At 39.6% G+C, this 8584-nt stretch overlaps 1 pseudogene across 1 annotated transcript; it reads left to right on the top strand.

Annotated features, from left to right (window-relative positions):
- Nucleotides 1-6121: 6121 nt before the first annotated feature.
- Nucleotides 6122-8567, top strand: LOC311114280 (polymeric immunoglobulin receptor-like; annotated as a pseudogene). The gene is made up of 6 exons: nt 6122-6194; nt 6393-6698; nt 7166-7493; nt 7663-7774; nt 8219-8313; nt 8527-8567. The product of its transcript is annotated as a polymeric immunoglobulin receptor-like (transcript).
- Nucleotides 8568-8584: the final 17 nt, after the last annotated feature.

Here is an 8584-nt window from a genome sequence, read left to right as displayed (position 1 = left end):
GTGTCACACAATAATTTAATATTTTTCCCCAATATTGTTAAGGTGAGGTATGTGCTCCTGAGTGGCGCAGTGGTCTAAGGCACTGCATCGCAGTGCTAACTGTGCCACTAGATCCTGGTTCGAATCCAGGCTCTGTCGCAGCCGGCCGCGACCGGGAGACTCATCGGCGGTGCACAATTGGCCCAGCGTCGTCCAGGGTAGGGGAGGGAATTGCCGGCAGGGATGTAGCTCAGTTGATAGAGCATGGCATTTGCAACGCCAGGGTTGTGTGTTCGATTCCCACGGGGGGCCAGTATAAAAAATAAATAAAAAATGTATTCACTAACTGTAAGTCGCTCTGGATAAGAGCGTCTGCTAAATGACGTAAAAAAAAAATGTAAATGTTTCTCTGTTCTTGCTGCAGAGCCAATTCAATCGTTTCCATTTCAAACACTTCACACCCCATATCAATGGTATCCTCTGACCCCTCTCCTTCACTATCTGTCTTACTATCTTCCCCTTGCTCTAGTCATGCCTCATCTTCCTCTTCCTCCCTACCGGAACTGGGTGGTGGGTGTTTGTAGGCCCTCTCTCTTTTTCCACCCCGATTATCTTGTTTGCCCCTTCTTTTATTGCCGCAGTCGCGATGGTTATGACCTGTCTCGTTACAGTATTTACACGGGGCACAACATTCTCTTGCAAAGTGTCCTTCTTTGTCACAGTTAAAACACCTACTTCCTTTCCCATAGGTCAGGAAAGAGCGAGGCCTCACTCCCCCCTCTTCTGGAGTTCTACCTCTCCCAGCTATCTCCCCTAGAGTAGCCATTAAATATTCTGCTCCCTTTTGTTCCTTTCTTACTCTATCCTGTTTACTATTCTGCTCATGATGGATTGCATATCTTTTGACCTCGGCTAACGATGTAGTTCCCCATTCCACTAAAGTTCTCTTAATATTCCTGCTTATTTCTGGTCTCATTCCACTAAGGAATGCTATTTTTAACTGCTGATGGTACGGAGTATCATTCCCTTGCCCTTGGGGAGGCTCAGGTATCCCACTATTTGCGTTAAATACATTTCTCAGTCTCTCTAAGTATTGGCTGATGGTCTCACTGTCTTCCTGTTTACATTCATGTACTTTGGAGAATTCAGCATGTCGATGGTAATGTTCCCTTAAATTATTACACAATTCAGTTATTTTCCCAACATATTGCCCATCATCTGCCCATAGTAGGACTGCTCCATTGGCATCCCCTGAAACCCACTGCCCCCGAACAGCTGCCCAATCTTTCCCAACTAGGGTTCTGACTGCCCTTTCAATTTCCCCTGTGTTTAGCTTAAAGCTTGCCGCTAGACTCTCCAAATCCCTCCTGAACCCCTCTATTCCTGTCTTAGGGTACACTACACCCTCTATAGCTCTCACTACATCTCGCTGTGTCCATGCCCTATATACATCCAGTGTGTCTGGTGCATGCTCCTCCCCAGCCCTTGGGTTCGGCAAGGCTATCAAAGGGTACTGGTCATCCCCTTCCTCATTATCTAACCACTCTTTCTTCCCTGGCTTATTGTAGTTTTCTAATCTTTTTAACTCCCTGTTTTTAAACTCTCTGTGTTTACTCTCTCTTGCTTTTCCTGCCTCTTTCTCTCTATCCAATTCTGCCCTTAACCTGACTATTTCATTTTGTAAAATGTCCCCCTCTTTGTTTTCTTTACTGGCCTCTTTACTCTGCCCCCCCTCTTCTTGCCCTTCCAACATTCCGGCTTGGCCGTCATATGGTGGGGGAGGGACGGGGATCACCCCTAATCTTCTCCTACACATGACAACGGTATCATCTGGGCTTTCTTTCCAAGCTTGCTCTACCAACTCTGGATATAACCTCTCTGCTCTTTGCTCTGGGGGAGGCCCTAAAACTTCTTTTTTTCTGTCCCTTTCTCTTTGCATCTCTAATAATTTTTTATTTAGTCCTTCCTCTCTTTTTCGCGCCTCAAACAGCCATACCCTCGCTGTTTCTAGCCCCTCCTTTCGCTGTTTTTTCAAATTGGTTCCGCAGTGTACATGCATCTGTTTGATCATAAGTTCTAATTTTTCTACTTCGAGATGCCCAATAAATCCATACTTTTTCTCCCAAACGGATCCATAAAACACATTCCTTCGATCTCTCCCTAACATATATCTTTCATCCCCCGTTAATTCCCGGGAAGATTTATTTCCCATGGTGGAAAACTAAAAAAATTCCCCCCTTTCGTAATAATTCCCAGAATTATTCTTCTAGGAGCTTATTATTTTTGTGCGTCTCTTGAGCCAATGTATGATTTGCTCTTGTAATTAACCATTTAAAATTATTCAACCCCTAACCCAGAGCTTTTATTTAAAACTCTGGTTTCATGAGAAGAGTCAGATAACCATTTTTTCTCACGCGACTTAATAATTTAGCTCCTTCCTTGAAACGATTTACACGTACACTGATGGATACTCAAGTCTCACACGTACATAACATTATACAGTCATTTGTTAAACCTATTTGTAACCTAGAGGTCGTAACTGCTCTAGTTTCATGAAACACACAGAGTTCTAGCAAATCCCCAGTTGTATACGCGACTTTTGACCCGTTTTATCTATAGCACACGACGAAAATCATCCCTTTCCCTGTTTATCGTAGTACTGTACCCAATACAGTCTCAATAAAAAACTAGTTTACATTGGTGATGGCCTTCATCCCTTGTCATTTCGGACTAGATTATTCTGGTAATAGCTATTTACCTAGGGTCAATTGCAGACCCTCCCTGTTTCGTAATAATTATTACTTTGGTAACTATTTTCTGCCCTCTCTCACTCTCTCATACAAGTTCAAATTATTTTACCAAAATTCATGAATAAAATTACTGACCTTTTCCTTGTAGTTTGGATTCAAATAATTTTTCAAACTCGTTAACGTCTTTATCGTTCATAAAGAGTAATCACCGGCCTGTTTATTAACCTTAACGTCGAAAGCCAGGACTATTCTTCACGGATGCAATCACCCGGCCGTGCACGGATTTCGGTGTCTCTAGAACGATAAAGATGTATTAAGATCCGGCTCGAAGGACCAATCTGTCACGTGAATTTCTATCTCTAATTCAACCTAAGCTTGAATCATTACCAGAGGTTGTAAAGCTCTGGTTTTAATCATCAATGATTCAAGGTCCACAATCCACAAGTAATTATCGGTAAATTTTATTCAAGGAGAGCTCTGACCAAAAACACAAACATACTGTTTTTATACCCCTTGACAAACAAAGGCATTAAAACAGTTCCCGCCTTCTTCTTTGCCCTTGAATGTTTAGTAATGTTAGTGGGTTGACACTACATGATAATTCGAATATCGTATACACATTTCTACTGTATTTGGGGTGAAATCTTTAGTCATTATTTTTTTATACACAAATTCATCTATCAGTTAGTTTACCAGAAACCTGCCTTGTGGTACAGCAGCTTCCTCAGCTAACTTTAACACTTTAGGTTGGAGGACATCTGTGGTTTTGAGCTGCGTCTATGACCAGCTTTCATCTCTAAGTAGAAGGCAGTCATCACTCCATCTCTGCAGCACCTGCCCTCTCAATTCTATAAATGTCTTTGTGTAATCATTAGTGACCTATTTTCCAGCAGAGGGTAACAGGATAATAGTGACTCTTGGTCCCAAAGAGCCCTTAGAGAATGTTGGAAGCTGAAAACATTGTAGTGACTATGAGTTTTGGGTTAAACTAGTATATATAATGCAATAGTTGCTAACTTTCACTGAGGGGGGCATGTACACAAATATTTTGAGCTTTCTTCAGGATAAAACACACACACGTTTGTTTTACTGTATTTGTGGGGATCAAAAAAGTATGCCCATTCAAAATCCTATTTTCCCTAACCCTAATGCTAATTCTAACCTAAACCCTAACCGTAACCCTAAACCTAACCCCTAGGCCTAAAATAGCCTTTTACCATGTAGGGACCAGTGAAATGTCCCCACTTGTCCAAATTGTCGTTGTTTTACTATCATTGTAAGGACATCTGGTCCCCACAAGGATAGTAGAACTAAACCACACACACACACACACACACACACACACACACACACACACACAAAGCAAGGTTACATTTTAATTCGTTTGTTTTTAGCATGATTTATGAATCCTTAGTTCTTGAGTTGTTTCGTAGTTGATTTTTGGTCGTCTGGTTTACTGTAACAAATCCTCTCCTTGTTGAATCAGAGCCTTGGACTACTATTCTGTCTTTACCTTCTCCAGCTTTAATGTAAAATATAAATGCTTTGCTAATAAACATTTTTAAAGACATTATACTGTTCTCAAGATCATTTGTCAGAAGATTATTTGCTCTGTGAGTTTAGGTGTGAAATTGTTGTATCAGAAATAGTTGGCTGTGTTGGAGCCAACAATAGAAATTATAACTCAGTAGTTAACATCATGTCATGGAATGAGTTTACCTGAAACCTGCAGCCTTCTGGTACTGCAACTTCCTGACATAACTTTAACACTTTAGGTTGGAGGACATCTGAGGTTTTGAGTTGTGTCTACTGTGACCAGGGTTCATTTCCTGTATAGAAGGCAGCCATCACTCCATCTCTGCAGCACCTGCCCTCTCAATTCTATACATTTCTTTGTGTAATCATTAGTGACCTATTTTACAGCAGATGGTAAGAGGATAGTAGTGACTATTGGTCCCAAAGAGCCCTTAGAGAAAGCTGAAAGGGGCAGTGCAGTCAAAAATGTGAGTTTCCTGTTTGTTTTTAAATTATATTTCCACACAATGAGGTTGGAATAATACTGTGAAATTGTAACAAATTTTGATAATGCCCTTTTAGTGTAAGAGCTTATTGAAGAAAATGGAGTTGGAGTTTTTGATCCACAGAATGACATCACAATCTGAAATGATTATTCTGATTCTGTTTTATTTGCATATTTATCCTCCTACTTTGAAGGGGTAAGCTGGGTAGGCTCTAGTCTATACAATCCTCTCCGCCAATCAGGGCTCTGTATTTAAATATATTTAAATTTGTATCAACACACCCACATGATCACACAGAGCATTTCAATGTCAAAAGGAGGATCAGGAAAATAAATCAGGAAAAATGTATTTTGAGTTATTTTCATGAAATGAACACAGACAGTGATTTAAAAATAAAATGAAACTGCATGGGGGCTTGAACAACGTTGTAGTGACTATGAGTTTTGGGTTAAACTAGTCTATATAATGCAATTGTTGCTATCTTCCACTGAGGGGGGTGTGTACACACAAATAGTATGAAAGCAATACAAAAAAATGTCATGAATATTTTTAAAGACATTTTATTCTTCTCAGGATCATTTGTGATTTTGAGAGTGACATTCTGATGTATCTGAAGTAGTTTGCTGTATTGGAGCCAACAACAGAATGAATAGCTTAGTATTTAACATGACATTATGGAATGAGTTTGCCTTAAACTTGCAGCATTCTGAGCTAACTTTCACACTTTTGCTTAGAAGACATCTGTGGTTATGAGCTGTACATTTCCTGTATAGAAAAGGGAGAGAGACAGCGAGCGTTCTTGTCGAACGTAAAATAATATCAGACTGGGTTGTGGTCCGGAGGACCCTGAACCATGAACCTGGTTTAAAGTGAGAGTTTGTGGAGGTCTTGGTCTAGTACCCATCACTACATCTCTGTAGCAGATGACCCCTCAAATCTATCAATGTCTAGCACATTGAGAACATTTATCATATCATTTCTTATATACCGAAATATAGATTTTTGACAATGGAAATATTGTGCATGTCACCCAATTATCAAATCTTTGTAATCATTAGTGGCCTATGTTCCAGTAGAGGGTAACATGATAGTAGTGACTCTTTGTCCCAAAGAGCCCTTAGAGAAAGCTGAAAGCTGAAATCAATTACATTGTAGTGACTATGATTTTGGGTTAAACTAGTCCATATGATGCAATAGTTGCTATCTTCCACTGAGGGGGCCATGTACACACAAACAGAAGCAGGAAGAGAGTTACAGACAGTGAGGTCTACTAACATTAGGAAGTAGAGTCATTCTGGCTGGTACCTTGGTCATTGACACACATTTGTGCTCAGGTACCATAAAATATACCAGGAAGACTGACACTCTCACATGGCTCTTCATCTCTCCCTCCTCCTCCTCCTCTTCCTCTTCCTCACCCTCATCCTCTTCGTACTCTCAGCAGGTACGGGTACTATTTCTATGAATTAAGGGCGAAGTCCCCTGGGTCTATTCACTTAAAACACAGTATAATCAATCTCAATCATGAACAAGCTGTGTAAAAGTGTTGGAGCAATGTGATTCATTTAGTATTTTTCCTTCTTACAGATTCTGTTAAATGTTAACTCTAATTTAAATGTGTTTTGTGTTGATGTGTCCACAGTGAAGTATGTGTCTGTGCATACAGGAGGCTCCATCACCATCCCATGTAGCTATGATCTGAATCACATCAACCATGTGAAATACTGGTGTAAAGGATTAGGTTGGGATGTGTGTTCTTATGTGGTACGCACTGACCATCCTAAGAGCAGTAGTAATGCCTTAATCTCTGATGACATGAACAAGATGATCTTCACTATGACCATGACTAACCTGAAGTCATGGGACTCTGAGAATTACAGGTGTATTGTGGAGATCAATGGAGGACCAGATATCAGGATACAATGGTTCTACCTATCTGTCACTCCAGGTAAGATCCCTTCACTGTTTGTATCTAGTAAAGTAGAATGAATAGTGCTCAGCAATGTCCTATGGATTGTCCTGTATACCTGCAATGTCAAATACAAAATAATGACCCAATTATAAATATCGTTTTACAACAAATGAAATGATAAATGTGTAACCAGTCTGAAATTTATAGACAGAGCTATGCTGTATACGTAGGTGCAAGAACTGACCATGTTTACAATTACATTCTTTACAAACCACTGAGTAAAACAAGATTATATTTGGGGTCATGATGGGGTAACAGTTGAACTAAACTCGTGAGGCAACTTAAATTATTCAAGAATCAATGGCTATATATAATTATTTGAATTCAAAAGACCAAAAATGGATGTACCAATCACTGACTGCAGCTTTAAGGAATTTGTAAGGAGCCTGTTGTAAAAACACCTTTTTCTTCTCTGAATTCTTGTTTTTTACCTCTGTGTTCAGGTACTCCAGAACTCTATGTGGACCAACAGGAAGTGACTGCAGTTGAAGGAGGGTGTCAATGTCCGTTGTTACTATAGTTACTCTGGAGATATAAAGTGGTGCAGGATGGGTGGTGATTGTGTGTGTTATTCTGGGACTTTACATGGAACATCAGTGACATTAAAGCGGACTAGTGTTGCCAACAACAGTGTCTTAACAGTGACTATGAGTGGACTGAAGATGGAGAACACTGACTGGTATTGGTGTGAAGTGGGACAACTAGGGATGCCTGTTCACATCACTGTCAGTCAACAAACCAAATCACAGAGAACCACTAAGATGACCTCAAGTCAGTAGATCAATCACATATTTATGATCAAATATGATTCACTCTGTTTAATCCAGTGGCATCATCTGGAACAAATTGTAATATTAACTATGAATGTGATGTTGCTATACAACCTGACTATCTGGTATTGCATTAATTTCATTGATGCCATTGTTGTTTTACATCACAGCAACCCAAGCTCCAACCAATCAACAACCCTCTGCCTCTCCAACTGCTGAGCCTGTTCAGACTGACAACACAAGTCAAGGAGCTGAGGGGAACAAGGAGGACGTCCACCAGAGGTTATTATCACTCATTCAGCTGTATTATCCCACATATTATGGCAATTGTTAGATAATATGAACACAAAGAAACATTACAATTCCATCATACACTACAACAGTTAAAGCTAACCAAATACCCTCCCTAAATGCATATAGAGACTGTTAGCACTTCCTCTTGGTAGAACATCTCTGTGGTTGCCTTGTGAGACGTAGCAGCAATGTTGGGGTTATTCTCATTCATTTTGCACACTTTAAAGTTGCACACTTTAAAAACAACGTTATTTGTATAGTAATAATCTCAATAATAATAATGTAAACTTCCACACATGTGAATAGCTAAATAATTGTTCCATTTATCACAACAGTGTAAACAACAAGTTATTACTTTTTCACAAATGATCAATTTATAATGATCTATTTTAATTGTGTTTTTGATTCAAGTTCTTCTATGTAATCCATCAGGTCCATAGATGTGAAAGTCCTACTGATTCCTTGGGGCATGTTGGTGGTGGTGACAGCTGGTATCCTAGTCACATGGAAGATGTGGACAAAGCATAGTAAGTAGTCATTTTATGTGAATATAAAAACGAGAATAGTTTAGAAAAATACAAAACGTATTGTCGTTGTGAACAACAGTATATTGCTTGCTTGTGATTTATCTTGAATGACAGAAAGTATTTAGAGGAATTGTCTATAAGAAATCCATTCAGAGGTATTATTGTACTATAACAAACTCAGAAGTAATTGACATCTCCCTCTCTTTATTCCAGAGGACAATAAGGCCAAGGACCAGACAACTAACAACTCAGTGGTAGGATACACTTAATA

This window comes from Coregonus lavaretus (genome assembly GCF_964263955.1).
Source record: "Coregonus lavaretus genome assembly, contig: HAP1_SCAFFOLD_5583, whole genome shotgun sequence".
NCBI classification, from domain to species: Eukaryota; Metazoa; Chordata; class Actinopteri; order Salmoniformes; family Salmonidae; genus Coregonus; species Coregonus lavaretus.
Note: the sequence above shows the minus strand (reverse complement) of the source record. Positions and strands in the feature narration are given on the sequence as shown.